Source organism: Stigmatopora nigra, unplaced genomic scaffold, assembly GCF_051989575.1.
Source record: "Stigmatopora nigra isolate UIUO_SnigA unplaced genomic scaffold, RoL_Snig_1.1 HiC_scaffold_24, whole genome shotgun sequence".
Lineage (NCBI taxonomy): Eukaryota > Metazoa > Chordata > Actinopteri > Syngnathiformes > Syngnathidae > Stigmatopora > Stigmatopora nigra.
Window position 1 is genome coordinate 1,448,589 of NW_027551603.1, and position 21,256 is coordinate 1,469,844.

A 21,256-nucleotide genomic window follows, 5' to 3' on the forward strand; every position below is an offset into this window, starting at 1 on the left:
ATGAAATGTCGAAAAAGATGCGGGGTATGATGCTCACAGCACCTGGTATTCCCAAGCGGCCTCCCAATCAGGTACTAACCAGGCCGAACCATGCTTGGCTTCCGAGACCGGGCGAGATCGGGCTCTTTCAGGGTGGTATGGCCGTGAGCTGTACTGTTCTTGCAGATGGACACCCATGAAATGTCGAAAAAGATGCGGGGTATAATGCTCACAGCACCTGGTATTCCCAAGCGGTCTCCCAATCAGGTACTAAACAGGCCGAACAATGCTTGGCTTCCAAGATCGGACGAGATCGGGCCTTTTCAGGGTGGTATGGCCGTGAGCGGTAATGCTCTTGCAGATGGACACCCATGAAATGTCGAAAAAGATGCGGGGTATGATGCTCACAGCACCTGGTATTCCCAAGCGGTCTCCCAATCAGGTACTAAACAGGCCGAACCATGCTTGGCTTCCGAGATCGGACGAGATCGGGCCTTTTCAGGGTGGTATGGCCGTGAGCGGCACTGCATTAGCAGATGGACACCCATGAAATGTCGAAAAAGATGCGGGGTATGATGCTCACAGCACCTGGTATTCCGAAGCGGTCTCCCAATCAGGTACTAAACAGGCCGAACCATGCTTGGCTGCCGAGATCGGACGAGATCGGGCCTTTTCAGGGTGGTATGGCCGTGAGCGGTACTGCACTAGCAGATGGACACCCATGAAATGTCGAAAAAGATGCGGGGTATGATGCCCACAGCACCTGGTATTCCCAAGCGGTCTCCCAATCAGGTACTAACCAGGCCGAACCATGCTTGGCTGCCGAGATCGGACGAGATCGAACGAGATCGGGCCTTTTCAGGGTGGTATGCCCGTGAGCGGTACTGCTCTTGCAGATGGACACCCATGAAATTTTGAAAAAGATGCGGGGTATGATGCTCACAGAACCTGGTATTCCCAAGCGGTCTCCCAATCAGGTACTAACCAGGCCGAACAATGCTTGGCTTCCGAGATCGGACGAGATCGGGTCTTTTCAGGGTGGTATGGCCGTGAGCGGTACTGCTCTTGCAGATGGACACCCATGAAATGTCGAAAAAGATGCGGGGTATGATGCTCACAGCACCTGGTATTCCCAAGCGGTCTCCCAATCAGGTACCAACCAGGCCGAACCATGCTTGGCTTCCGAGATCGGACGAGATCGGGCCTTTTCAGGGTGGTATGGAAGTGAGCGGTACTTCACTAGCAAATGGACACCCATGAAATGTCGAAAAAGATGCGGGGTATGATGCTCACAGCACCTGGTATTCCCAAGCGGTCCCCCAATCAGGTACTAAACAGGCCGAACCATGCTCGGCTTCCGAGATCGGACGAGATCGGGCGAGGTCGGGCCTTTTCAGGGTGGTATGGCCGTGAGCGGTACTGCTCTTGCAGATGGACACCCATGAAATGTCGAAAAAGATGCGGGGTATGATGCTCACAGCACCTGGTATTCCCAAGCGGTCTCCCAACCAGGTACTAACCAGGCCAAACCATGCTTGGCTTCCGAGATCGGACGAGATCGGGCCTTTTCAGGGTGGTATGGCCGTGAGCGGTACTTTACTAGCAGATGGACACCCATGAAATGTCGAAAAAAATGCGGGGCATGGTTCTCACAGCACCTGGTATTCCCAGCACCTGGTATTCCCAAGCGGTCTCCCAATCAGGTACTAACCAGGCCGAATAATGCTTGGCTTCCGAGATCGGACGAGATCGGGCCTTTTCAGGGTGGTATGGCCGTGAGCGGTACTGCTCTTGCAGATGGACACCCATGAAATGTCGAAAAAGAGGCGGGGCAAGATGCTCACAGCACCTGGTATTCACAAGCGGTCTCCCAATCAGGTACTAAACAGGCCGAACCATGCTTGGCTTCCGAGATCGGACGAGATCGGGCCTTTTCAGGGTGGTATGGCCGTGAGCGGTACTGCACTTGCAGATGGACACCCATGAAATGTCGAAAAAGATGCGGGGCAAGATGCTCACAGCACCTGGTATTCCCAAGCGGTCTCCCAATCAGGTACTAAACAGGCCGAACCATGCTTGGCTTCCGAGATCGGACGAGATCGGGCGAGATCGGGCCTTATCAGGGTGGTATGGCCGTGAGCGGTACTGCTCTTGCAGATGGACACCCATGAAATGTCGAAAAAGATGCGGGGTATGATGCTCACAGCACCTGGTATTCACAAGCGGTCTCCCAATCAGGTAATAACCAGGCCGAACTATGCTTGGCTTCCGAGATCGGACGAGATCGGGCGAGATCGGGCCTTATCAGGGTGGTATGGCCATGAGGGGTACTGCTCTTGCAGATGGACACCCATGAAATGTCGAAAAAGATGCGGGGCAAGATGCTCACAGCACCTGGTATTCCCAAGCGGTCTCCCAATCAGGTACTAAACAGGCCGAACCATGCTTGGCTTCCGAGATCGGACGAGATCGGGCGAGATCGGGCCTTTTCAGGGTGGTATGGCCATGAGGGGTACTGCTCTTGCAGATGGACACCCATGAAATGTCGAAAAAGATGCGGGGTATGATGCTCACAGCACCTGGTATTCCCAAGCGGTCTCCCAATCAGGTACTAAACAGGCCGAACCATGCTTGGCTTCCGAGATCGGACGAGATCGGACGAGATCGGGCCTTCTCAGGGTGGTATGGCCGTGAGCGGTACTGCTCTTGCAGATGGACACCCATGAAATGTCGAAAAAGATGCGGGGCATGGTTCTCACAGAACCTGGTATTCCTAAGCGGTCTCCCAATCAGGTACTAACCAGGCCGAACCATGCTTGGCTTCTGAGGTTGGACGAGATCGGGCCTTATCAGGGTGGTATGGCCGTGAGCAGAACTGTTCTTGCAGATGGACACCCATGAAATGTCGAAAAAGATGCGGGGCATGGTTCTCACAGCACCTGGTATTCCCAAGCGGTCTCCCAATCAGGTACTAACCAGGCCGAACCATGCTTGGCTTCCAAGATCGGACGAGATCGGACGAGATCGGGCCTTTTCAGGGTGGTATGGCCGGGAGCGGTACTGCTCTTGCAGATGGACACCCATGAAATGTCGAAAAAGATGCAGGGTATGATGCTCACAGCACCTGGTATTCCCAAGCGGTCTCCCAATCAGGTACTAACCAGGCCGAACAATGCTTGGCTGCCGAGATCGGACGAGATCGGGCCTTTTCAGGGTGGTATGGCCGTGAGCGGTACTGCTCTTGCAGATGGACACCCATGAAATGTCGAAAAAGATGCGGGGTATGATGCTCACAGCACCTGGTATTCCCAAGCAGTCTCCCAATCAGGCACTAACCAGGCCGAACCATGCTTGGCTTCCAAGATCGGACGAGATCGGACGAGATCGGGCCTTTTCAGGGTGGTATGGCCGTGAGTGGTACTGCTCTTGCAGATGGACACCCATGAAATGTCGAAAAAGATGCGGGGTATGATGCTCACAGCACCTGGTATTCCCAAGCGGTCTCCCAATCAGGCACTAACCAGGCCATACCATGCTTGGCTTCCGAGATCGGACGGAGCGGGCCTTTTCAGGGTGGTATGGCCGTGAGCAGTACTGCTCTTGCAGATGGACACCCATGAAATGTCGAAAAAGATGCGGGGTATGATGCTCACAGCACCTGGTATTCCCAAGCGGTCTCCCAATCAGGTACTAACCAGGCCGAACAATGCTTGGCTGCCGAGATCGGACGAGATCGGACGAGATCGGGCCTTATCAGGGTGGTATGGCCGTGAGCGGTACTGCTCTTGCAGATGGACACCCATGAAATGTCGAAAAAGATGCGGGGTATGATGCTCACAGCACCTGGAATTCCCAAGCGGTCTCCCAATCAGGTACTAACCAGGCCGAACCATGCTTGGCTGCCGAGATCAGACGAGATCGGACGAGATCGGGCCTTATCAGGGTGGTATGGCCGTGAGCGGTACTGCTCTTGCAGATGGACACCCATGAAATGTCGAAAAAGAAGCGGGGTATGATGCTCACAGCACCTGGTATTCCCAAGCGGTCTCCCAATCAGGTACTAACCAGGCCGAACCATGCTTGGCTTACGAGGTCGGACGAGATCGGGCCTTTTCAGGGTGGTATGGCCGTGAGCGGTCCTGGTCTTGCAGATGGACACCCATGAAATGTCGAAAAAGATGCGGGGTATGACGCTCACAGCACCTGGTATTCCCAAGCGGTCTCCCAATCAGGTACTAACCAGGCCGAACAATGCTTGGCTGCAGAGATCGGACGAGATCGGGCCTTTTCAGGGTGGTATGGCCGTGAGCGGTACTGCCCTTGCAGATGGACACCCATGAAATGTCGAAAAAGATGCGGGGTATGATGCTCACAGCACCTGGTATTCCCAAGCGGTCTCCCAATCAGGTACTAACCAGGCCGAACCATGCTTGGCTTCCGAGATCGGACGAGATCGGGCCTTTTCAGGGTGGTATGGCCGTGAGCGGTACTGCTTTTGCAGATGGACACCCATGAAATGTCGAAAAAGATGCGGGGTGTGTGCTCACAGCACCTGGTATTCCCAAGCAGTCTCCCAATCAGGTACTAACCAGGCCGAACCATGCTTGGCTTCCGAGATCGGACGAGGTCGGGCCTTTTCAGGGTGGTATGGCCATGGCAGGTACTGCTCTTGCAGATGGACACCCATGAAATGTCGAAAAAGATGCGGGGTATGATGCTCACAGCACCTGGTATTCCCAAGCGGTCTCCCAATCAGGTACTAACCAGGCTGAACCATGCTTGGCTTCCGAGATCGGGCGAGATCGGGCCTTTTCAGGGTGGTATGGCCGTGAGCGGTACTGCTCTCGCAGATGGACACCCATGAAATGTCGAAAAAGATGCGGGGTAAGATGCTCACAGCACCTGGTATTCCCAAGCGGTCTCCCAATCAGGTACTAACCAGGCCGAACCATGCTTGGCTGCCGAGATCGGACGAGATCGGGCGAGATCGGGCAAGATCGGGCCTTATCAGGGTGGTGTGGCCGTGAGCGATACTGCACTTGCAGATGGACACCCATGAAATGTCGAAAAAGATGCGGGGTATGATGCTCACAGCACCTGGTATTCCCAAGCGGCCTCCCAATCAGGTACTAAACAGGCTGAACCATGCTTGGCTTCCGATATCGGACGAGATCAGGCCTTTTCAGGGTGGTATGGCCGTGAGTAGTACTGCTCATGCAGATGGACACCCATGAAATGTCGAAAAAGTTCCGGGGTATGATGCTCACAGCACCTGGTATTCCCAAGCGGTCTCCCAATCAGGTACTAACCAGGCCGAACCACGCTTGGCTTCCAAGATCAGAAGAGATCGGGCCTTTACAGGGTGGTATGGCCGTAAGCGGTACTTCTCTTGCAGATGGACACCCATGAAATGTCGAAAAATATGCGGGGTATGATGCTCACAGCACCTGGTATTCCCAAGCGGTCACCCAATCAGGTACTAACCAGGCCGAACCATGATTGGCTTCCGAGATCAGACGAGATCGGGCCTTTTCAGGGTGGTATGGCCATGAGCGGTACTGCTCTTGCAGATGGACACCCATGAAATGTCGAAAAAGATGCGAGGTATGATGCTCACAGCACCTGGTATTCCCAAGCGGTCTCCCAATCAGGTACTAAACAGGCCGAACCATGCTTGGCTGCCGAGATCGGACGAAATCGGGCGAGATCGGGCCTTATCAGGGTGGTATGGCCGTGAGCGGTACTGCACTAGCAGATGGACACCCATGAAATGTCGAAAAAGATGCGGGGTATGATGCTCACAGCACCTGGTATTCCCAAGCGGTCTCCCAATCAGGTACTAACCAGGCCGAACCATGCTTGGCTGCCGAGATCGGACGAGATCGGGCGGGATCGGGCCTTATCAGGGTGGTATGGCCGTGAGCGGTACTGCTCTTGCAGATGGACATCCATGAAATGTCGAAAAAGATGCGGGGTATGATGCTCACAGCACCTGGTATTCCGAAGCGGTCTCCCAATCAGGTACTAAACAGGCCGAACCATGCTTGGCTGCCGAGATCGGACGAGATCGGGCCTTTTCAGGGTGGTATGGCCGTGAGCGGTACTGCACTAGCAGATGGACACCCATGAAATGTCGAAAAAGATGCGGGGTATGATGCTCACATCACCTGGTATTTCCAAGCGGTCTCCCAATCAGGTACTAACCAGGCCGAACCATGCTTGGCTTCCGAGATCGGACGAGATCGGGCCTTTTCAGGGTGGTATGGCCGTGAGCGGTACTGCACTAGCAGATGGACACCCATGAAATGTCGAAAAAGATGCGGGGTTTGATGCTCACAGCACCTGGTATTCCCAAGCGGTCTCCCAATCAGGTACTAACCAGGCCGAATCATGCTTGGCTGCCGAGATCGGGCGAGATCGGGCCTTTTCAGGGTGGTATGGCCGTGAGCGATACTGCACTTGCAGATGGACACCCATGAAATGTCGAAAAAGATGCGGGGTATGATGCTCACAGCACCTGGTATTCCCAAGCGGTCTCCCAATCAGGTACTAACCAGGCCGAACCATGCTTGGCTTCCGAGATCGGACGAGATCGGGCCTTTTCAGGGTGGTATGGCCGTGAGCGGTACTGCTTTTGCAGATGGACACCCATGAAATGTCGAAAAAGATGCGGGGTATGATGCTCACAGCACCTGGTATTCCCAAGCGGTCTCCCAATCAGGTACTAACCAGGCCGAACCATGCTTGGCTTCCGAGATCGGACGAGGTCGGGCCTTTTCAGGGTGGTATGGCCATGGCAGGTACTGCTCTTGCAGATGGACACCCATGAAATGTCGAAAAAGATGCGGGGTATGACGCTCACAGCACCTGGTAGTCCCAAGCGGTCTCCCAATCAGGTACTAACCAGGCCGAACAATGCTTGGCTGCCGAGATCGGACGAGATCGGACGAGATCGGGCCTTATCAGGGTGGTATGGCCGTGAGCGGTATTGCTCTTGCAGATGGACACCCATGAAAAGTCGAAAAAGATGCGGGGTATGATGCTCACAGCACCTGGTATTCCCAAGCGGTCTCCCAATCAGGTACTAACCAGGCCGAACCATGCTTGGCTGCCGAGATCGGACGAGATCGGACGAGATCGGGCCTTTTCAGGGCGGTATGGCCGTGAGCGGTACTGCACTAACAGATGGACACCCATGAAATGTCGAAAAAGATGCGGGGTATGATGCTCACAGCACCTGGTATTCCCAAGCGGTCTCCCAATCAGGTACTAAACAGGCCGAACCATGCTAGGCTTCCGAGATCGGACGAGATCGGGCCTTTTCAGGGTGGTATGGCCGTGAGCGGTACTGCACTAGCAGATGGACACCCATGAAATGTCGAAAAAGATGCGGGGTATGATGCTCACAGCACCTGGTATTCCCAAGCGGTCTCCCAATCAGGTACTAACCAGGCCGAAACATGCTTGGCTTCCGAGATCTGGCGAGATCGGGCCTTTTCAGGGTGGTATGGCTGTGAGCGGTACTGCACTAGCAGATGGACACCCATGAAATGTCAAAAAAGATGCGGGGTATGATGCTCACAGCACCTGGTATTCCCAAGCGGTCTCCCAATCAGGTACTAAACAGGCCGAACCATGCTTGGCTTCCTAGATCGGACGAGATCGGACGAGATCGGGCCTTTTCAGGGTGGTATGGCCGTGAGCGGTACTGCACTAGCAGATGGACACCCATGAAATGTCGAAAAAGATGCGGGGTATGATGCTCACAGCACCTGGTATTCCCAAGTGGTCTCCCAATCAGGTACTAACCAGGCCGAACCATGCTTGGCTTCCGAGATCGGACGAGATCAGGCCTTTTCAGGGTGGTATGGCCGTGAGCGGTACTGCGCTAGCAGATGGACACCCATGAAATGTCGAAAAAGATGCGGGGTATGATGCTCACAGCACCTGGTATTCCAAAGCGGTCTCCCAATCAGGTACTAAACAGGCCGAACCATGCTTGGCTGCCGAGTTCGGACGAGATCGGGCCTTTTCAGGGTGGTATGGCCATGAGCGGTACTGCACTAGCAGATGGACACCCATGAAATGTCGAAAAAGATGCGGGGTATGATGCTCACAGCACCTGGTATTCCGAAGCGGTCTCCCAATCAGGTACTAAACAGGCCGAACCATGCTTGGCTGCCGAGATCGGACGAGATCGGGCCTTTTCAGGGTGGTATGGCCATGAGCGGTACTGCACTAGCAGATGGACACCCATGAAATGTCGAAAAAGATGCGGGGTATGATGCTCACATTACCTGGTATTCCCAAGCGGTCTCACAACCAGGTACTAACCAGGCCGACACATGCTGGGCTGCCGAGATCGGACGAGATCGGGCCTTTTCAGGGTGGTATGGCCGTGAGCGGTACTGCTCTTGCGGATGGACACCCATGAAATGTCGAAAAAGATGCGGGGTATGATGCTCACAGCACCTGGTATTCCCAAGCGGTCTCCCAATCAGGTACTAACCAGGCCAAACCATGCTTGGCTTCTGGGATCAAAAGAGATCGGGCCTTTTCAGGGTGGTATGGCCGTGAGCAGTACTGCTCTTGCAGATGGACACCCATGAAATGTCGAAAAAGATGCGGGGCAAGATGCTCACAGCACCTGGTATTCCCAAGCGGTCTCCCAATCAGGTACTAAACAGGCCGAACGATGCTTGGCTTCCGAGATCGGACGAGATCGGGCCTTTTCAGGGTGGTATGGCCGTGAGCGGTTCTGCTCTTGCAGATGGACACCCATGAAATGTCGAAAAAGATGCGGGTTATGATGCTCACAGCACCTGGTATTCCCAAGCGGTCTCCCAATCAGGTACTAACCAGGCCGAACAATGCTTGGCTGCCGAGATCAGATGAGATCGGGCCTTTTCAGGGTGGTATGGCCGTGAGCGGTACTGCTCTTGCAGATGGACACCCATGAAATGTCGAAAAAGATGCGGGGCATGGTTCTCACAGCACCTGGTATTCCCAAGCGGTCTCCCAATCAGGTACTAAACAGGCCGAACCATGCTTGGCTTCCGAGATCGGACGAGATCAGGCCTTTTCAGGGTGGTATGGCCGTGAGCAGTACTGCTCTTGCAGATGGACACCCATGAAATGTCGAAAAAGATGCGGGGCATGATGCTCACAGCACCTGGTATTCCCAAGCGGTCTCCCAATCAGGTGCTAACCAGGCCGACACATGCTGGGCTGCCGAGATCGGACGAGATCGGGCCTTTTCAGGGTGGTATGGCCGTGAGCGGTACTGCTCTTGCAGATGGACACCCATGAAATGTCGAAAAAGATGCGGGGTATGATGCTCACAGCACCTGGTATTCCCAAGCGGTCTCCCAATCAGGTACTAACCAGGCCAAACCATGCTTGGCTTCCGGGATCGAAAGAGATCGGGCCTTTTCAGGGTGGTATGGCCGTGAGCGGTACTGCTCTTGCAGATGGACACCCATGAAATGTCGAAAAAGATGCGGGGTATGATGCTCACAGCACCTGGTATTCCCAAGCAGTCTCCCAATCAGGTACTAAACAGGCCGAACCTTGCTTGGCTTCCGAGATCGGACGAGATCGGGCCTTTTCAGGGTGGTATGGCCGTGAGCGGTACTGCTCTTGCAGATGGACACCCATGAAATGTCGAAAAAGATGCGGGGCAAGATGCTCACAGCGGCTGGTATTCCCAAGCGGTCTCCCAATCAGGTACTAACCAGGCCGAACCATGCTTGGCTTCCGAGATCGGACGAGATAGGGCCTTTTCAGGGTGGTATGGCCGTGAGCGGTACTCTTACTGCAGATGGACACCCATGAAATGTCGAAAAAGATGCGGGGTATGATGCTCACAGCACCTGGTATTCCCAAGCGGTCTCCCAATCAGGTACTAATCAGGCCGAACGATGCTTGGCTTCCGAGATCGGACGAGATCGGGCCTTATCAGGGTGGTATGGCCGTGAGCGGTACTCCTCTTGCAGATGGACACCCATGAAATGTCGAAAAAGATGCGGGGCATGGTTCTCACAGCACCTGGTATTCCCAAGCGGTCTCCCAATCAGGTACTAACCAGGCCGAACCATGCTTGGCTTCCGAGATCGGACGAGATCAGACGAGATCGGGCCTTTTCAGGGTGGTATGGCCGTGAGCGGTACTGCTCTTGCAGATGGACACCCATGAAATGTCGAAAAAGACGCGGAGTATGATGCTCACAGCACCTAGTATTCCCAAGCGGTCTCCCAATCAGGTACTAACCAGGCCAAACCATGCTTGGCTTCCGTGATCGGACGAGATCGGGCCTTATCAGGGTGGTATAGCCGTGAGCGGTACTGCTTTTGCAGATGGACACCCATGAAATGTCGAAAAAGATGCGGGGTATGATGCTCACAGCACCTGGTATTCCCAAGCGGTCTCCCAATCAGGTACTAACCAGGCCGAACCATGCTTGGCTTCCGAGATCGGGCCTTATCAGGGTGGTATGGCCGTGAGCGGTACTGCTCTTGCAGATGGACACCCATGAAATGTCGAAAAAGATGCGGGGTATGATGCTCACAGCACCTGGTATTCCCAAGCGGTCTCCCAATCAGGTACTAACCAGGCCGAACCATGCTTGGCTTCCGAGATCGGGCGAGTTCGGGCCTTATCAGGGTGGTATGGCCGTGAGCGGTACTGCCCTTCCAGATGGACACCCATGAAATGTCGAAAAAGATGCGGGGCATGATGCTCACAGCACCTGGTATTCCCAAGCGGTCTCCCAATCAGGTACTAACCAGGCCGAACCATGCTTGGCTTCCGAGATCGGACGAGATCGGGCCTTTTCAGGGTGGTATGGCCGTGAGCGGTACTGCACTTGCAGATGGACACCCATGAAATGTCGAAAAAGATGCGGGGTATGATGCTCACAGCACCTGGTATTCCCAAGCGGTCTCCCAATCAGGTACTAAACAGGGCGAACCATGCTTGGCTTCCGAGATCGGGCGAGATCAGGCCTTTTCAGGGTGGTATGGCCGTGAGCGGTACTGCTCTTGCAGATGGACACCCATGAAATGTCGAAAAAGATGCGGGGTATGATGCTCACAGCACCTGGTATTCCCAAGCGGTCTCCCAATCAGGTACTAAACAGGCCGAACAATGCTTGGCTTCCGAGATCGGACGAGATCGGGCCTTTTCAGGGTGGTATATCCGTGAGCGGTACCGCAATTGCAGATGGACACCCATGAAATGTCGAAAAAGATGCGGGGTATGATGCTCACAGCACCTGGTATTCCCAAGCGGTCTCCCAATCAGGTACTAACCAGGCCGAACCATGCTTGGCTGCCGAGATCGGACGAGATCGGACGAGATCGGGCCTTTTCAGGGTGGTATGGCCACGAGCGGTACTGCACTAGCAGATGGACACCCATGAAATGTCGAAAAAGATGCGGGGTATGATGCTCACATCACCTGGTATTTCCAAGCGGTCTCCCAATCAGGTACTAACCAGGCCGAACCATGCTTGGCTTCCGAGATCGGACGAGATCGGGCCTTTTCAGGGTGGTATGGCCGTGAGCGGTACTGCACTAGCAGATGGACACCCATGAAATGTCGAAAAAGATGCGGGGTTTGATGCTCACAGCACCTGGTATTCCCAAGCGGTCTCCCAATCAGGTACTAACCAGGCCGAATCATGCTTGGCTGCCGAGATCGGGCGAGATCGGGCCTTTTCAGGGTGGTATGGCCGTGAGCGATACTGCACTTGCAGATGGACACCCATGAAATGTCGAAAAAGATGCGGGGTATGATGCTCACAGCACCTGGTATTCCCAAGCGGTCTCCCAATCAGGTACTAACCAGGCCGAACCATGCTTGGCTTCCGCGATCGGACGAGATCGGGCCTATTCAGGGTGGTATGGCCGTGAGCGGTACTGCTTTTGCAGATGGACACCCATGAAATGTCGAAAAAGATGCGGGGTATGATGCTCACAGCACCTGGTATTCCCAAGCGGTCTCCCAATCAGGTACAAACCAGGCCGAACCATGCTTGGCTTCCGAGATCGGACGAGGTCGGGCCTTTTCAGGGTGGTATGGCCATGGCAGGTACTGCTCTTGCAGATGGACACCCATGAAATGTCGAAAAAGATGCGGGGTATGACGCTCACAGCACCTGGTAGTCCCAAGCGGTCTCCCAATCAGGTACTAACCAGGCCGAACAATGCTTGGCTGCCGAGATCGGACGAGATCGGACGAGATCGGGCCTTATCAGGGTGGTATGGCCGTGAGCGGTATTGCTCTTGCAGATGGACACCCATGAAAAGTCGAAAAAGATGCGGGGTATGATGCTCACAGCACCTGGTATTCCCAAGCGGTCTCCCAATCAGGTACTAACCAGGCCGAACAATGCTTGGCTGCCGAGATCGGACGAGATCGGACGAGATCGGGCCTTTTCAGGGCGGTATGGCCGTGAGCGGTACTGCACTAACAGATGGACACCCATGAAATGTCGAAAAAGATGCGGGGTATGATGCTCACAGCACCTGGTATTCCCAAGCGGTCTCCCAATCAGGTACTAAACAGGCCGAACCATGCTAGGCTTCCGAGATCGGACGAGATCGGGCCTTTTCAGGGTGGTATGGCCGTGAGCGGTACTGCACTAGCAGATGGACACCCATGAAATGTCGAAAAAGATGCGGGGTATGATGCTCACAGCACCTGGTATTCCCAAGCGGTCTCCCAATCAGGTACTAACCAGGCCGAACCATGCTTGGCTGCCGAGATCGGACGAGATCAGGCCTTTTCAGGGTGGTATGGCCGTGAGCGGTACTGCACTAGCAGATGGACACCCATGAAATGTCGAAAAAGATGCGGGGTATGATGCTCACAGCACCTGGTATTCCCAAGCGGTCTCCCAATCACGTACTAAACAGGCCGAACCATGCTTGGCTTCCGAGATCGGACGAGATCGGGCCTTTTCAGGGTGGTATGGCCGTGAGCGGTACTGCTCTTGCAGATGGACACCCATGAAATGTCGAAAAAGATGCGGGGTATGATGCTCACAGCACCTGGTATTCCCAAGCGGTCTCCCAATCAGGTACTAAACAGGCCGAACAATGCTTGGCTTCCGAGATCGGACGAGATCGGGCCTTTTCAGGGTGGTATGGCCGTGAGCGGTACTGCTCCTGCAGATGGACACCCATGAAATGTCCAAAAAGATGCGGGGTATGATGCTCACAGCACCTGGTATTCCCAAGCGGTCTCCCAATCAGGTACTAACCAGGCCGAACCATGCTTGGCTGCCGAGATCGGACGAGATCGGGCGAGATCGGGCCTTATCAGGGTGGTATGGCCGTGAGCGGTACTGCTCTTGCAGATGGACACCCATGAAATGTCGAATAAGATGCGGGGTATGATGCTCACAGGACCTTGTATTCCCAAGCGGTCTCCCAATCAGGTACTAAACAGGCCGAACCATGCTTGGCTGCCGAGATCGGGCGAGATCGGGCCTTTTCAGGGTGGTATGGCCGTGAGCGGTACTGCACTAGCAGATGGACACCCATGAAATGTCGAAAAAGATGCGGGGTATGATGCTCAAAGTACCTGATATTCCCAAGCGGTCTCCCAATCAGGTACTAAACAGGCCGAACCATGCTTGGCTTCCGAGATCGGACGAGATCGGGCCTTTTCAGGGTGGTATGGCCGTGAGCGGTACTGCACTAGCAGATGGACACCCATGAAATGTCGAAAAAGATGCGGGGTATGATGCTCACAGCACCTGGTATTCCCAAGCGGTCTCCCAATCAGGTACTAACCAGGCCGAACCATGCTTGGCTGCCGAGATCGGACGAGATCGGACGAGATCGGGCCTTTTCAGGGTGGTATGGCCGTGAGCGTTACTGCTCTTGCAGATGGACACCCATGAAATGTCGAAAAAGATGCGGGGTATGATGCTCACAGCACCTGGTATTCCCAAGCGGTCTCCCAATCAGGTACTAAACAGGCCGAACCATGCTTGGCTTCCGAGATCAGACGAGATCGGGCCTTATCAGGGTGGTATGGCCGTGAGCAGTACTGCACTAGCAGATGGACACCCATGAAATGTCGAAAAAGATGCGGGGTATGATGCTCACAGCACCTGGTATTCCCAAGCGGTCTCCCAATCAGGTACTAAACAGGCCGAACCATGCTTGGCTGCCGAGATCGGACGAGATCGGACGAGATCGGGCCTTATCAGGGTGGTATGGCCGTGAGCGGTACTGCACTAGCAGATGGACACCCATGAAATGTCGAAAAAGATGCGGGGTATGATGCTCACAGCACCTGGTATTCCCAAGCGGTCTCCCAATCAGGTACTAAACAGGCCGAACCATGCTTGGCTGCCGAGATCGGACGAGATCGGACGAGATCGGGCCTTATCAGGGTGGTATGGCCGTGAGCGGTACTGCACTAGCAGATGGACACCCATGAAATGTCGAAAAAGATGCGGGGTATGATGCTCACAGCACCTGGTATTCCCAAGCGGTCTCCCAATCAGGTACTAACCAGGCCGAACCATGCTTGGCTGCCGAGATCGGACGAGATCGGACGAGATCGGGCCTTTTCAGGGTGGTATGTCCATGAGCGTTACTGCTCTTGCAGATGGCCACCCATGAAATGTCGAAAAAGATGCGGGGTATGATGCTCACAGCACCTGGTATTCCCAAGCGGTCTCCCAATCAGGTATTAAACAGGCCGAACCATGCTTGGCTTCCAAAATCGGACGAGATCGGGCCTTTTCAGGGTGGTATGGCCGTGGGCAGTACTGCTCCTGCAGATGGACACCCATGAAATGTCGAAAAAGATGCGGGGTATGATGCTCACAGCACCTGGTATTCCCAAGCGGTCTCCCAATCAGGTACTAACCAGGCCGAACCATGCTTGGCTGCCGAGATCGGACGATATCGGGCCTTTTCAGGGTGGTATGGCCGTGAGCGGTACTACACTAGCAGATGGACACCCATGAAATGTCGAAAAAGATGCGGGGTTTGATGCTCACAGCACCTGGTATTCCCAAGCGGTCTCCCAATCACGTACTAAACAGGCCGAACCATGCTTGGCTTCCGAGATCGGACGAGATCGGGCCTTTTCAGGGTGGTATGGCCGTGAGCGGTACTGCACTAGCAGATGGACACCCATGAAATGTCGAAAAAGATGCGGGGTATGATGCTCACAGCACCTGGTATTCCCAAGCGGTCTCCCAATCAGGTACTAACCAGGCCGAACCATGCTTGGCTGCCGAGATCGGACGAGATCGGACGAGATCGGGCCTTTTCAGGGTGGTATGGCCGTGAGCGGTACTGCACTAGCAGATGGACACCCATGAAATGTCGAAAAAGATGCGGGGTATGATGCTCACTGCACCTGGTATTCCCAAGCGGTCTCCCAGACAGGTACTAACCAGGCCGAACAATGCTTGGCTGCCGAGATCGTACGAGATCGGGCGAGATCGGGCCTTATCAGGGTGGTATGACCGTGAGCGGTACTGCTCTTGCAGATGGACACCCATGAAATGTCGAAAAAGATGCGGGGTATGATGCTCACAGCACCTGGTATTCCCAAGCGGTCTCCCAATCAGGTACTAACCAGGCCGAACCATGCTTGGCTGCCGAGATCGGACGAGATCGGACGAGATCGGGCCTTTTCAGGGTGGTATGGCAGTGAGCGGTACTGCTCTTGCAGATGGACACTTATGAAATGTCGAAAAAGATGCAGGGTATGATGCTCACAGCACCTGGTATTCCCAAGCGGTCTCCCAATCAGGTACTAAACAGGCCGAACCATGCTTGGCTTCCGAGATCAGACGAGATCGGGCCTTTTCAGGGTGGTATGGCCGTGAGCGGTACTGCACTAGCAGATGGACACCCATGAAATGTCGAAAAAGATGAGGGGCAAGATGCTCACAGCACCTGGTATTCCCAAGCGGTCTCCCAATCAGGTACTAACCAGGCCGAACCATGCTTGGCTTCCGAGATCGGACGAGATCGGGCCTTTTCAGGGTGGTATGGCCGTGAGCGGTACTGCTCTTGCAGATGGACACCCATGAAATGTCGAAAAAGATGCGGGGTATGATGCTCACAGCACCTGGTATTCCCAAGCGGTCTCCCAATCAGGTACTAAACAGGCCGAATCATGCTTGGCTGCCGAGATCGGGCGAGATCGGACGAGATCGGGCCTTTTCAGGGTGGTATGGCCGTGAGCGGTACTGCACTAGCAGATGGACACCCATGAAATGTCGAAAAAGATGCGGGGTATGATGCTCACAGCACCTGGTATTCACAAGCGGTCTCCCAATTAGGTACTAAACAGGCCGATCCATGCTTGGCTTCCGAGATCGGACGAGATCGGGCCTTTTCAGGGTGGTATGGCCGTGAGCGATACTGCACTAGCAGATGGACACCCATGAAATGTCGAAAAAGATGCGGGGTATGATGCTCACAGCACCTGGTATTCCCAAGCGGTCTCCCAATCAGGTACTAACCAGGCCGAACCATGCTTGGCTTCCGAGATCGGAGGAGATTGGGCCTTTTCAGGGTGGTATGGCCGTGAGCGGTACTGCACTAGCAGATGGACACCCATGAAATGTCGAAAAAGATGCGGGGCAAGATGCTCACAGCACCTGGTATTCCCAAGCGGTCTCCCAATCAGGTACTAAACAGGCTGAACCCTGCTTGGCTGCCGAGATCGGACGAGATCGGGCGAGATTGGGCCTTTTCAGGGTGGTATGGCCGTGAGCGGTACTGCTCTTGCAGATGGACACCCATGAAATGTCGAAAAAGATGCGGGGTATGATGCTCAAAGCACCTGGTATTCCCAAGCGGTCTCCCAATCAGGTATTAACCAGGCCGAACCATGCTTGGCTGCCGAGATCGGACGAGATCGGGCGAGATCGGGCCTTATCAGGGTGGTATGGCCCAGAGCGGTACTGCTCTTGCAGATGGACACCCATGAAATGTCGAAAAAAATGCGGGGTATGATGCTCACAGCACCTGGTATTCCCAAGCGGTCTCCCAATCAGGTACTAACCAGGCCGAACCATGCTTTGCTGCCGAGATCGGACGAGATCGGGCGAGATCGGGCCTTATCAGGGTTGTATGGCCGTGAGCGGTACTGCTCTTGCAGATGGACACCCATGAAATGTCGAAAAAGATGCGGGGTATGATGCTCACAGCACCTGGTATTCCCAAGCGGTCTCCCAATCAGGTACTAACCAGGCCGAATCATGCTTGGCTGCCGAGATCGGACGAGATCGGACGAGATCGGGCCTTTTCAGGGTGGTATGGCCGTGAGCGGTACTGCACTAGCAGATGGACACCCATGAAATGTCGAAAAAGATGCGGGGTACGATGCTCACAGCACCTGGTATTCCCAAGCGGTCTCCCAACCAGGTACTAACCAGGCCGAACCATGCTTGGCTTCCGAGATCAGACGAGATCGGGCCTTTTCAGGGTGGTATGGCCGTGAGCGGTACTGCTCTTGCAGATGGACACCCATGAAATGTCGAAAAAGATGCAGGGTATGATGCTCACAGCACCTGGTATTCCCAAGCGGTCTCCCAATCAGGTACTAACCAGGCCGAACCATGCTTGGCTTCCGAGATCGGACGAGATCGGGCCTTTTCAGGGTGGTATGGCCGTGAGCGGTACTGCTCCTGCAGATGGACACCCATGAAATGTCCAAAAAGATGCGGGGTATGATGCTCACAGCACCTGGTATTCCCAAGCGGTCTCCCAATCAGGTACTAAACAGGCCGATCCATGCTTGGCTTCCGAAATCGGACGAGATCGGGCCTTTTCAGGGTGGTATGGCCGTGAGCAGTACTGCACTAGCAGATGGACACCCATGAAATGTCGAAAAAGATGCGGGGTATGATGCTCACAGCACCTGGTATTCCCAAGCGGTCTCCCAATCAGGTACTAACCAGGCCGAACCATGCTTGGCTGCTGAGATCGGACGAGATCGGACGAGATCGGGCCTTTTCAGGGTGGTATGGCCGTGAGCGGTACTGCACTAGCAGATGGACACCCATGAAATGTCGAAAAAGATGCGGGGTATGATGCTCACAGCACCTGGTATTCCCAAGCGGTCCCCCAATCAGGTACTAAACAGGCCGAACCATGCTCGACTTCCGAGATCGGACGAGATCGGGCGAGGTCGGGCCTTTTCAGGGTGGTATGGCCGTGAGCGGTACTGCTCTTGCAGATGGACACCCATGAAATGTCGAAAAAGATGCGGGGTATGATGCTCACAGCACCTGGTATTCCCAAGCGGTCTCCCAATCAGGTACTAACCAGGCCGAACCATGCTTGGCTTCCGAGATCGGACGAGATCGGGCCTTTTCAGGGTGGTATGGCCGTGAGCGGTACTGCACTAGCAGATGGACACCCATGAAATGTCGAAAAAGATGCGGGGCATGGTTCTCACAGCACCTGGTATTCCCAAGCGGTCTCCCAATCAGGTACTAACCAGGCCGAATAATGCTTGGCTTCCGAGATCGGACGAGATCGGGCCTTTTCAGGGTGGTATGGCTGTGAGCGGTACTGCTCTTGCAGATGGACACCCATGAAATGTCGAAAAAGATGCGGGGTATGATGCTCACAGCACCTGGTATTCACAAGCGGTCTCCCAATCAGGTACTAACCAGGCCAACTATGCTTGGCTTCCGAGATCGGACGAGATCGGGCGAGATTGGGCCTTATCAGGGTGGTATGGCCGTGAGGGGTACTGCTCTTGCAGATGGACACCCATGAAATGTCGAAAAAGATGCGGGGCAAGATGCTCACAGCACTTGATATTCCCAAGCGGTCTCCCAATCAGGTACTAAACAGGCCGAACCATGCTTGGCTTCCGAGATCGGACGAGATCGGGCGAGATCGGGCCTTATCAGGGTGGTATGGCCGTGAGCGGTAATGCTCTTGCAGATGGACACCCATGAAATGTCGAATAAGATGCGGGGTATGATGCTCACAGGACCTTGTATTCCCAAGCGGTCTCCCAATCAGGTACTAAACAGGCCGAACCATGCTTGGCTGCCGAGATCGGGCGAGATCGGGCCTTTTCAGGGTGGTATGGCCGTGAGCGGTACTGCACTTGCAGATGGACACCCATGAAATGTCGAAAAAGATGCGGGGTATGATGCTCACAGCACCTGGTATTCCCAAGCGGTCTCCCAATCAGGTACTAAACAGGCCGAACCATGCTTGGCTGCCGAGATCGGGCGAGATCGGGCCTTTTCAGGGTGGTATGGCCGTGAGCGGTACTGCACTTGCAGATGGACACCCATGAAATGTCGAAAAAGATGCGGGGTATGATGCTCACAGCACCTGGTATTCCCAAGCGGTCTCCCATTCAGGTACTAAACAGGCCGAACCATCCTTGGCTTCCGAGATCGGACGAGATCGGGCCTTTTCAGGGTGGTATGGCCGTGAGCGGTACTGCTCTTGCAGATGGACATCCATGAAATGTCGAAAAAGATGCGGGGCAAGATGCTCACAGCACCTGGTATTCCCAAGCGGTCTCCCAATCAGGTACTAAACAGGCCGAACAATGCTTGGCTTCCGAGATCGGACGAGATCGGGCCTTTTCAGGGTGGTATGGCCATGAGCGGTACTGCTCTTGCAGATGGACACCCATGAAATGTCGAAAAAGATGCGGGGCAAGATGCTCACAGCACCTGGTATTCCCAAGCAGTCTCCCAATCAGGTTCTAACCAGGCCGAACCATGCCTGGCTGCCGAGATCGGACGAGATCGGGCGAGATCGGGCCTTTTCAGGGTGGTATGGCTGTGAGCGGTACTGCTCTTGCAGATGGACACCCATGAAATGTCGAAAAAGATGCGGGGTATGATGCTCACAGCACCTGGTATTCCCAAGCGGTCTCCCAATCAGGTACTAAACAGGCCGAACCATGCTTGGCTTCCGAGATCGGACCTTTTCAGGGTGGTATGGCCGTGAGCGGTACTGCTCTTGCAGATGGACACCCATGAAATGTCGAAAAAGATACGGGGTATGATGCTCACAGCACCTGGTATTCCCAAGCGGTCTCCCAATCAGGTACTAACCAGCCCGAACTTGCTTGGCTGCCGAGATCGGACAAAATCGGGCGAGATCGGGCCTTATCAGGGTGGTATGGCCATGAGCGGTACTGCTCTTGCAGATGGACACCCATGAAATGTCGAAAAAGATGCGGGGTATGATGCTCACAGCACCTGGTATTCCCAAGCGGTCTCCCAATCAGGTACTGACCAGGCCGAACAATGCTTGGCCTCCGATATCGGACGAGATCGGGCCTTTTCAGGGTGGTATGGCCGTGAGCGGTACTGTACTAGCAGATGGACACCCATGAAATGTCGAAAAAGATGCGGGGTATGATGCTCACAGCACCTGGTATTCCCAAGCGGTCTCCCAATCAGGTACTAACCAGGCCAAACCATGCTTGGCTGCCGAGATCGGACGAGAGCGGGCGAGATCGGGCCTTTTCAGGGTGGTATGGCCGTGAGCGGTACTGCACTAGCAGATGGACACCCATGAAATGTCGAAAAAGATGCGGGGTATGATGCTCACAGCACCTGGTATTCCCAAGCGGTCTCCCAATCAGGTACTAACCAGGCCGAACCATGCTTGGCTGCCGAGATCGGACGAGATCGGGCCTTTTCAGGGTGGTATGGCCGTGAGCGGTACTGTACTAGCAGATGGACACCCATGAAATGTCGAAAAAGATGCGGGGTATGATGCTCACAGCACCTGGTATTCCCAAGCGGTCTCCCAATCAGGTACTAACCAGGCCGAACCATGCTTGGCTGCCGAGATCGGACGAGATCGGGCGAGATCGGGCCTTTTCAGGGTGGTATGGCCGTGAGCGGTACTGCACTAGCAGATGGACACCCATGAAATGTCGAAAAAGATGCGGGGTATGATGCTCAAAGTACCTGATATTCCCAAGCGGTCTCCCAATCAGGTACTAAACAGGCCGAACCATGCTTGGCTTCCGAGATCGGACGAGATCGGGCCTTTTCAGGGTGGTATGGCCGTGAGCGGTACTGCACTAGCAGATGGACACCCATGAAATGTCGAAAAAGATGCGGGGTATGATGCTCACAGCACCTGGTATTCCCAAGCGGTCTCCCAATCAGGTACTAACCAGGCCGAACAATGCTTGGCTGCCGAGATCGGACGAGAGCGGGCGAGATCGGGCCTTTTCAGGGTGGTATGGCCGTGAGCGGTACTGCACTAGCAGATGGACACCCATGAAATGT

The 21,256-nt window shown here is 54.5% G+C and overlaps 1 non-coding gene and 107 pseudogenes across 1 annotated transcript; all 108 read right to left on the minus strand.

Annotated features, from left to right (window-relative positions):
- Nucleotides 1-30: 30 nt before the first annotated feature.
- LOC144190976 (5S ribosomal RNA) lies at nucleotides 31-149 on the minus strand (annotated as a pseudogene).
- A 56-nt stretch (nucleotides 150-205) lies between these two features.
- Nucleotides 206-324, minus strand: LOC144182321 (5S ribosomal RNA; annotated as a pseudogene).
- A 56-nt stretch (nucleotides 325-380) lies between these two features.
- On the minus strand, nucleotides 381-499 carry LOC144187594 (5S ribosomal RNA; annotated as a pseudogene).
- Nucleotides 500-555: 56 nt separating this feature from the next.
- On the minus strand, nucleotides 556-674 carry LOC144190866 (5S ribosomal RNA; annotated as a pseudogene).
- A 56-nt stretch (nucleotides 675-730) lies between these two features.
- On the minus strand, nucleotides 731-859 carry LOC144186511 (5S ribosomal RNA; annotated as a pseudogene).
- A 56-nt stretch (nucleotides 860-915) lies between these two features.
- Nucleotides 916-1,034, minus strand: LOC144190804 (5S ribosomal RNA; annotated as a pseudogene).
- Nucleotides 1,035-1,090: 56 nt separating this feature from the next.
- LOC144182539 (5S ribosomal RNA) lies at nucleotides 1,091-1,209 on the minus strand (annotated as a pseudogene).
- Nucleotides 1,210-1,265: 56 nt separating this feature from the next.
- Nucleotides 1,266-1,394, minus strand: LOC144185645 (5S ribosomal RNA; annotated as a pseudogene).
- Nucleotides 1,395-1,450: 56 nt separating this feature from the next.
- LOC144187537 (5S ribosomal RNA) lies at nucleotides 1,451-1,569 on the minus strand. Its single transcript, XR_013324871.1, has one exon. It is a non-coding gene; the product is annotated as a 5S ribosomal RNA (ribosomal RNA).
- A 72-nt stretch (nucleotides 1,570-1,641) lies between these two features.
- On the minus strand, nucleotides 1,642-1,760 carry LOC144186695 (5S ribosomal RNA; annotated as a pseudogene).
- A 56-nt stretch (nucleotides 1,761-1,816) lies between these two features.
- On the minus strand, nucleotides 1,817-1,935 carry LOC144189913 (5S ribosomal RNA; annotated as a pseudogene).
- Nucleotides 1,936-1,991: 56 nt separating this feature from the next.
- Nucleotides 1,992-2,120, minus strand: LOC144183263 (5S ribosomal RNA; annotated as a pseudogene).
- Nucleotides 2,121-2,361: 241 nt separating this feature from the next.
- Nucleotides 2,362-2,490, minus strand: LOC144185618 (5S ribosomal RNA; annotated as a pseudogene).
- A 56-nt stretch (nucleotides 2,491-2,546) lies between these two features.
- On the minus strand, nucleotides 2,547-2,675 carry LOC144184766 (5S ribosomal RNA; annotated as a pseudogene).
- A 231-nt stretch (nucleotides 2,676-2,906) lies between these two features.
- Nucleotides 2,907-3,035, minus strand: LOC144187198 (5S ribosomal RNA; annotated as a pseudogene).
- A 56-nt stretch (nucleotides 3,036-3,091) lies between these two features.
- Nucleotides 3,092-3,210, minus strand: LOC144190039 (5S ribosomal RNA; annotated as a pseudogene).
- Nucleotides 3,211-3,451: 241 nt separating this feature from the next.
- LOC144185819 (5S ribosomal RNA) lies at nucleotides 3,452-3,569 on the minus strand (annotated as a pseudogene).
- A 56-nt stretch (nucleotides 3,570-3,625) lies between these two features.
- On the minus strand, nucleotides 3,626-3,754 carry LOC144186085 (5S ribosomal RNA; annotated as a pseudogene).
- A 56-nt stretch (nucleotides 3,755-3,810) lies between these two features.
- Nucleotides 3,811-3,939, minus strand: LOC144184289 (5S ribosomal RNA; annotated as a pseudogene).
- Nucleotides 3,940-3,995: 56 nt separating this feature from the next.
- Nucleotides 3,996-4,114, minus strand: LOC144190083 (5S ribosomal RNA; annotated as a pseudogene).
- A 56-nt stretch (nucleotides 4,115-4,170) lies between these two features.
- LOC144183235 (5S ribosomal RNA) lies at nucleotides 4,171-4,289 on the minus strand (annotated as a pseudogene).
- Nucleotides 4,290-4,345: 56 nt separating this feature from the next.
- LOC144190414 (5S ribosomal RNA) lies at nucleotides 4,346-4,464 on the minus strand (annotated as a pseudogene).
- A 55-nt stretch (nucleotides 4,465-4,519) lies between these two features.
- LOC144186613 (5S ribosomal RNA) lies at nucleotides 4,520-4,638 on the minus strand (annotated as a pseudogene).
- Nucleotides 4,639-4,694: 56 nt separating this feature from the next.
- LOC144191721 (5S ribosomal RNA) lies at nucleotides 4,695-4,813 on the minus strand (annotated as a pseudogene).
- Nucleotides 4,814-4,869: 56 nt separating this feature from the next.
- Nucleotides 4,870-5,008, minus strand: LOC144186596 (5S ribosomal RNA; annotated as a pseudogene).
- Nucleotides 5,009-5,064: 56 nt separating this feature from the next.
- Nucleotides 5,065-5,183, minus strand: LOC144186907 (5S ribosomal RNA; annotated as a pseudogene).
- A 56-nt stretch (nucleotides 5,184-5,239) lies between these two features.
- On the minus strand, nucleotides 5,240-5,358 carry LOC144181952 (5S ribosomal RNA; annotated as a pseudogene).
- A 56-nt stretch (nucleotides 5,359-5,414) lies between these two features.
- On the minus strand, nucleotides 5,415-5,533 carry LOC144189141 (5S ribosomal RNA; annotated as a pseudogene).
- A 56-nt stretch (nucleotides 5,534-5,589) lies between these two features.
- LOC144185570 (5S ribosomal RNA) lies at nucleotides 5,590-5,718 on the minus strand (annotated as a pseudogene).
- Nucleotides 5,719-5,774: 56 nt separating this feature from the next.
- LOC144182603 (5S ribosomal RNA) lies at nucleotides 5,775-5,903 on the minus strand (annotated as a pseudogene).
- A 56-nt stretch (nucleotides 5,904-5,959) lies between these two features.
- LOC144190867 (5S ribosomal RNA) lies at nucleotides 5,960-6,078 on the minus strand (annotated as a pseudogene).
- A 56-nt stretch (nucleotides 6,079-6,134) lies between these two features.
- On the minus strand, nucleotides 6,135-6,253 carry LOC144191576 (5S ribosomal RNA; annotated as a pseudogene).
- Nucleotides 6,254-6,309: 56 nt separating this feature from the next.
- LOC144182025 (5S ribosomal RNA) lies at nucleotides 6,310-6,428 on the minus strand (annotated as a pseudogene).
- A 56-nt stretch (nucleotides 6,429-6,484) lies between these two features.
- On the minus strand, nucleotides 6,485-6,603 carry LOC144190425 (5S ribosomal RNA; annotated as a pseudogene).
- A 56-nt stretch (nucleotides 6,604-6,659) lies between these two features.
- LOC144185418 (5S ribosomal RNA) lies at nucleotides 6,660-6,778 on the minus strand (annotated as a pseudogene).
- Nucleotides 6,779-7,019: 241 nt separating this feature from the next.
- On the minus strand, nucleotides 7,020-7,148 carry LOC144183141 (5S ribosomal RNA; annotated as a pseudogene).
- Nucleotides 7,149-7,204: 56 nt separating this feature from the next.
- LOC144190998 (5S ribosomal RNA) lies at nucleotides 7,205-7,323 on the minus strand (annotated as a pseudogene).
- A 56-nt stretch (nucleotides 7,324-7,379) lies between these two features.
- Nucleotides 7,380-7,498, minus strand: LOC144181861 (5S ribosomal RNA; annotated as a pseudogene).
- A 56-nt stretch (nucleotides 7,499-7,554) lies between these two features.
- On the minus strand, nucleotides 7,555-7,683 carry LOC144186601 (5S ribosomal RNA; annotated as a pseudogene).
- Nucleotides 7,684-7,739: 56 nt separating this feature from the next.
- Nucleotides 7,740-7,858, minus strand: LOC144187372 (5S ribosomal RNA; annotated as a pseudogene).
- A 56-nt stretch (nucleotides 7,859-7,914) lies between these two features.
- LOC144190916 (5S ribosomal RNA) lies at nucleotides 7,915-8,033 on the minus strand (annotated as a pseudogene).
- Nucleotides 8,034-8,089: 56 nt separating this feature from the next.
- LOC144191823 (5S ribosomal RNA) lies at nucleotides 8,090-8,208 on the minus strand (annotated as a pseudogene).
- Nucleotides 8,209-8,439: 231 nt separating this feature from the next.
- On the minus strand, nucleotides 8,440-8,558 carry LOC144183725 (5S ribosomal RNA; annotated as a pseudogene).
- A 56-nt stretch (nucleotides 8,559-8,614) lies between these two features.
- Nucleotides 8,615-8,733, minus strand: LOC144190699 (5S ribosomal RNA; annotated as a pseudogene).
- A 56-nt stretch (nucleotides 8,734-8,789) lies between these two features.
- LOC144189685 (5S ribosomal RNA) lies at nucleotides 8,790-8,908 on the minus strand (annotated as a pseudogene).
- A 56-nt stretch (nucleotides 8,909-8,964) lies between these two features.
- Nucleotides 8,965-9,083, minus strand: LOC144191651 (5S ribosomal RNA; annotated as a pseudogene).
- A 56-nt stretch (nucleotides 9,084-9,139) lies between these two features.
- Nucleotides 9,140-9,258, minus strand: LOC144186945 (5S ribosomal RNA; annotated as a pseudogene).
- A 56-nt stretch (nucleotides 9,259-9,314) lies between these two features.
- On the minus strand, nucleotides 9,315-9,433 carry LOC144190606 (5S ribosomal RNA; annotated as a pseudogene).
- Nucleotides 9,434-9,489: 56 nt separating this feature from the next.
- Nucleotides 9,490-9,608, minus strand: LOC144189576 (5S ribosomal RNA; annotated as a pseudogene).
- A 56-nt stretch (nucleotides 9,609-9,664) lies between these two features.
- Nucleotides 9,665-9,783, minus strand: LOC144185469 (5S ribosomal RNA; annotated as a pseudogene).
- A 56-nt stretch (nucleotides 9,784-9,839) lies between these two features.
- Nucleotides 9,840-9,958, minus strand: LOC144190625 (5S ribosomal RNA; annotated as a pseudogene).
- Nucleotides 9,959-10,014: 56 nt separating this feature from the next.
- LOC144184503 (5S ribosomal RNA) lies at nucleotides 10,015-10,143 on the minus strand (annotated as a pseudogene).
- Nucleotides 10,144-10,199: 56 nt separating this feature from the next.
- LOC144182752 (5S ribosomal RNA) lies at nucleotides 10,200-10,318 on the minus strand (annotated as a pseudogene).
- A 56-nt stretch (nucleotides 10,319-10,374) lies between these two features.
- LOC144186514 (5S ribosomal RNA) lies at nucleotides 10,375-10,483 on the minus strand (annotated as a pseudogene).
- Nucleotides 10,484-10,539: 56 nt separating this feature from the next.
- LOC144191471 (5S ribosomal RNA) lies at nucleotides 10,540-10,658 on the minus strand (annotated as a pseudogene).
- Nucleotides 10,659-10,714: 56 nt separating this feature from the next.
- On the minus strand, nucleotides 10,715-10,833 carry LOC144190436 (5S ribosomal RNA; annotated as a pseudogene).
- A 56-nt stretch (nucleotides 10,834-10,889) lies between these two features.
- LOC144184435 (5S ribosomal RNA) lies at nucleotides 10,890-11,008 on the minus strand (annotated as a pseudogene).
- Nucleotides 11,009-11,064: 56 nt separating this feature from the next.
- Nucleotides 11,065-11,183, minus strand: LOC144184246 (5S ribosomal RNA; annotated as a pseudogene).
- Nucleotides 11,184-11,239: 56 nt separating this feature from the next.
- LOC144185006 (5S ribosomal RNA) lies at nucleotides 11,240-11,368 on the minus strand (annotated as a pseudogene).
- A 56-nt stretch (nucleotides 11,369-11,424) lies between these two features.
- On the minus strand, nucleotides 11,425-11,543 carry LOC144191577 (5S ribosomal RNA; annotated as a pseudogene).
- A 56-nt stretch (nucleotides 11,544-11,599) lies between these two features.
- On the minus strand, nucleotides 11,600-11,718 carry LOC144182026 (5S ribosomal RNA; annotated as a pseudogene).
- Nucleotides 11,719-11,774: 56 nt separating this feature from the next.
- Nucleotides 11,775-11,893, minus strand: LOC144190176 (5S ribosomal RNA; annotated as a pseudogene).
- Nucleotides 11,894-11,949: 56 nt separating this feature from the next.
- Nucleotides 11,950-12,068, minus strand: LOC144186460 (5S ribosomal RNA; annotated as a pseudogene).
- Nucleotides 12,069-12,309: 241 nt separating this feature from the next.
- On the minus strand, nucleotides 12,310-12,438 carry LOC144185598 (5S ribosomal RNA; annotated as a pseudogene).
- A 56-nt stretch (nucleotides 12,439-12,494) lies between these two features.
- On the minus strand, nucleotides 12,495-12,613 carry LOC144190999 (5S ribosomal RNA; annotated as a pseudogene).
- A 56-nt stretch (nucleotides 12,614-12,669) lies between these two features.
- On the minus strand, nucleotides 12,670-12,788 carry LOC144189032 (5S ribosomal RNA; annotated as a pseudogene).
- Nucleotides 12,789-12,844: 56 nt separating this feature from the next.
- LOC144189764 (5S ribosomal RNA) lies at nucleotides 12,845-12,963 on the minus strand (annotated as a pseudogene).
- Nucleotides 12,964-13,019: 56 nt separating this feature from the next.
- Nucleotides 13,020-13,138, minus strand: LOC144190463 (5S ribosomal RNA; annotated as a pseudogene).
- Nucleotides 13,139-13,194: 56 nt separating this feature from the next.
- On the minus strand, nucleotides 13,195-13,323 carry LOC144182661 (5S ribosomal RNA; annotated as a pseudogene).
- Nucleotides 13,324-13,379: 56 nt separating this feature from the next.
- LOC144186377 (5S ribosomal RNA) lies at nucleotides 13,380-13,498 on the minus strand (annotated as a pseudogene).
- A 56-nt stretch (nucleotides 13,499-13,554) lies between these two features.
- Nucleotides 13,555-13,673, minus strand: LOC144182506 (5S ribosomal RNA; annotated as a pseudogene).
- Nucleotides 13,674-13,729: 56 nt separating this feature from the next.
- LOC144182915 (5S ribosomal RNA) lies at nucleotides 13,730-13,858 on the minus strand (annotated as a pseudogene).
- Nucleotides 13,859-13,914: 56 nt separating this feature from the next.
- LOC144189168 (5S ribosomal RNA) lies at nucleotides 13,915-14,033 on the minus strand (annotated as a pseudogene).
- A 56-nt stretch (nucleotides 14,034-14,089) lies between these two features.
- On the minus strand, nucleotides 14,090-14,218 carry LOC144185200 (5S ribosomal RNA; annotated as a pseudogene).
- Nucleotides 14,219-14,274: 56 nt separating this feature from the next.
- LOC144185201 (5S ribosomal RNA) lies at nucleotides 14,275-14,403 on the minus strand (annotated as a pseudogene).
- Nucleotides 14,404-14,459: 56 nt separating this feature from the next.
- On the minus strand, nucleotides 14,460-14,588 carry LOC144186306 (5S ribosomal RNA; annotated as a pseudogene).
- Nucleotides 14,589-14,644: 56 nt separating this feature from the next.
- LOC144186181 (5S ribosomal RNA) lies at nucleotides 14,645-14,763 on the minus strand (annotated as a pseudogene).
- A 56-nt stretch (nucleotides 14,764-14,819) lies between these two features.
- LOC144191390 (5S ribosomal RNA) lies at nucleotides 14,820-14,938 on the minus strand (annotated as a pseudogene).
- Nucleotides 14,939-14,994: 56 nt separating this feature from the next.
- LOC144189765 (5S ribosomal RNA) lies at nucleotides 14,995-15,113 on the minus strand (annotated as a pseudogene).
- Nucleotides 15,114-15,169: 56 nt separating this feature from the next.
- On the minus strand, nucleotides 15,170-15,298 carry LOC144182916 (5S ribosomal RNA; annotated as a pseudogene).
- Nucleotides 15,299-15,539: 241 nt separating this feature from the next.
- Nucleotides 15,540-15,668, minus strand: LOC144184974 (5S ribosomal RNA; annotated as a pseudogene).
- A 56-nt stretch (nucleotides 15,669-15,724) lies between these two features.
- Nucleotides 15,725-15,843, minus strand: LOC144188133 (5S ribosomal RNA; annotated as a pseudogene).
- Nucleotides 15,844-15,899: 56 nt separating this feature from the next.
- LOC144190447 (5S ribosomal RNA) lies at nucleotides 15,900-16,018 on the minus strand (annotated as a pseudogene).
- A 56-nt stretch (nucleotides 16,019-16,074) lies between these two features.
- Nucleotides 16,075-16,203, minus strand: LOC144186645 (5S ribosomal RNA; annotated as a pseudogene).
- A 56-nt stretch (nucleotides 16,204-16,259) lies between these two features.
- LOC144191660 (5S ribosomal RNA) lies at nucleotides 16,260-16,378 on the minus strand (annotated as a pseudogene).
- Nucleotides 16,379-16,434: 56 nt separating this feature from the next.
- Nucleotides 16,435-16,553, minus strand: LOC144191028 (5S ribosomal RNA; annotated as a pseudogene).
- Nucleotides 16,554-16,609: 56 nt separating this feature from the next.
- Nucleotides 16,610-16,738, minus strand: LOC144184158 (5S ribosomal RNA; annotated as a pseudogene).
- Nucleotides 16,739-16,794: 56 nt separating this feature from the next.
- LOC144187216 (5S ribosomal RNA) lies at nucleotides 16,795-16,923 on the minus strand (annotated as a pseudogene).
- A 56-nt stretch (nucleotides 16,924-16,979) lies between these two features.
- On the minus strand, nucleotides 16,980-17,108 carry LOC144182305 (5S ribosomal RNA; annotated as a pseudogene).
- Nucleotides 17,109-17,164: 56 nt separating this feature from the next.
- LOC144185437 (5S ribosomal RNA) lies at nucleotides 17,165-17,293 on the minus strand (annotated as a pseudogene).
- Nucleotides 17,294-17,349: 56 nt separating this feature from the next.
- Nucleotides 17,350-17,468, minus strand: LOC144188465 (5S ribosomal RNA; annotated as a pseudogene).
- Nucleotides 17,469-17,524: 56 nt separating this feature from the next.
- Nucleotides 17,525-17,643, minus strand: LOC144190459 (5S ribosomal RNA; annotated as a pseudogene).
- A 56-nt stretch (nucleotides 17,644-17,699) lies between these two features.
- On the minus strand, nucleotides 17,700-17,818 carry LOC144191149 (5S ribosomal RNA; annotated as a pseudogene).
- A 56-nt stretch (nucleotides 17,819-17,874) lies between these two features.
- LOC144185542 (5S ribosomal RNA) lies at nucleotides 17,875-18,003 on the minus strand (annotated as a pseudogene).
- A 56-nt stretch (nucleotides 18,004-18,059) lies between these two features.
- LOC144185046 (5S ribosomal RNA) lies at nucleotides 18,060-18,188 on the minus strand (annotated as a pseudogene).
- A 56-nt stretch (nucleotides 18,189-18,244) lies between these two features.
- Nucleotides 18,245-18,363, minus strand: LOC144190470 (5S ribosomal RNA; annotated as a pseudogene).
- A 56-nt stretch (nucleotides 18,364-18,419) lies between these two features.
- LOC144183847 (5S ribosomal RNA) lies at nucleotides 18,420-18,538 on the minus strand (annotated as a pseudogene).
- A 240-nt stretch (nucleotides 18,539-18,778) lies between these two features.
- LOC144185723 (5S ribosomal RNA) lies at nucleotides 18,779-18,907 on the minus strand (annotated as a pseudogene).
- Nucleotides 18,908-18,963: 56 nt separating this feature from the next.
- On the minus strand, nucleotides 18,964-19,082 carry LOC144186378 (5S ribosomal RNA; annotated as a pseudogene).
- A 56-nt stretch (nucleotides 19,083-19,138) lies between these two features.
- Nucleotides 19,139-19,257, minus strand: LOC144191299 (5S ribosomal RNA; annotated as a pseudogene).
- Nucleotides 19,258-19,313: 56 nt separating this feature from the next.
- Nucleotides 19,314-19,432, minus strand: LOC144190023 (5S ribosomal RNA; annotated as a pseudogene).
- Nucleotides 19,433-19,488: 56 nt separating this feature from the next.
- On the minus strand, nucleotides 19,489-19,607 carry LOC144191487 (5S ribosomal RNA; annotated as a pseudogene).
- Nucleotides 19,608-20,197: 590 nt separating this feature from the next.
- Nucleotides 20,198-20,316, minus strand: LOC144184881 (5S ribosomal RNA; annotated as a pseudogene).
- A 56-nt stretch (nucleotides 20,317-20,372) lies between these two features.
- On the minus strand, nucleotides 20,373-20,501 carry LOC144183749 (5S ribosomal RNA; annotated as a pseudogene).
- Nucleotides 20,502-20,557: 56 nt separating this feature from the next.
- LOC144186397 (5S ribosomal RNA) lies at nucleotides 20,558-20,676 on the minus strand (annotated as a pseudogene).
- A 56-nt stretch (nucleotides 20,677-20,732) lies between these two features.
- On the minus strand, nucleotides 20,733-20,861 carry LOC144181916 (5S ribosomal RNA; annotated as a pseudogene).
- Nucleotides 20,862-20,917: 56 nt separating this feature from the next.
- LOC144182507 (5S ribosomal RNA) lies at nucleotides 20,918-21,036 on the minus strand (annotated as a pseudogene).
- Nucleotides 21,037-21,092: 56 nt separating this feature from the next.
- Nucleotides 21,093-21,221, minus strand: LOC144186394 (5S ribosomal RNA; annotated as a pseudogene).
- Nucleotides 21,222-21,256: the final 35 nt, after the last annotated feature.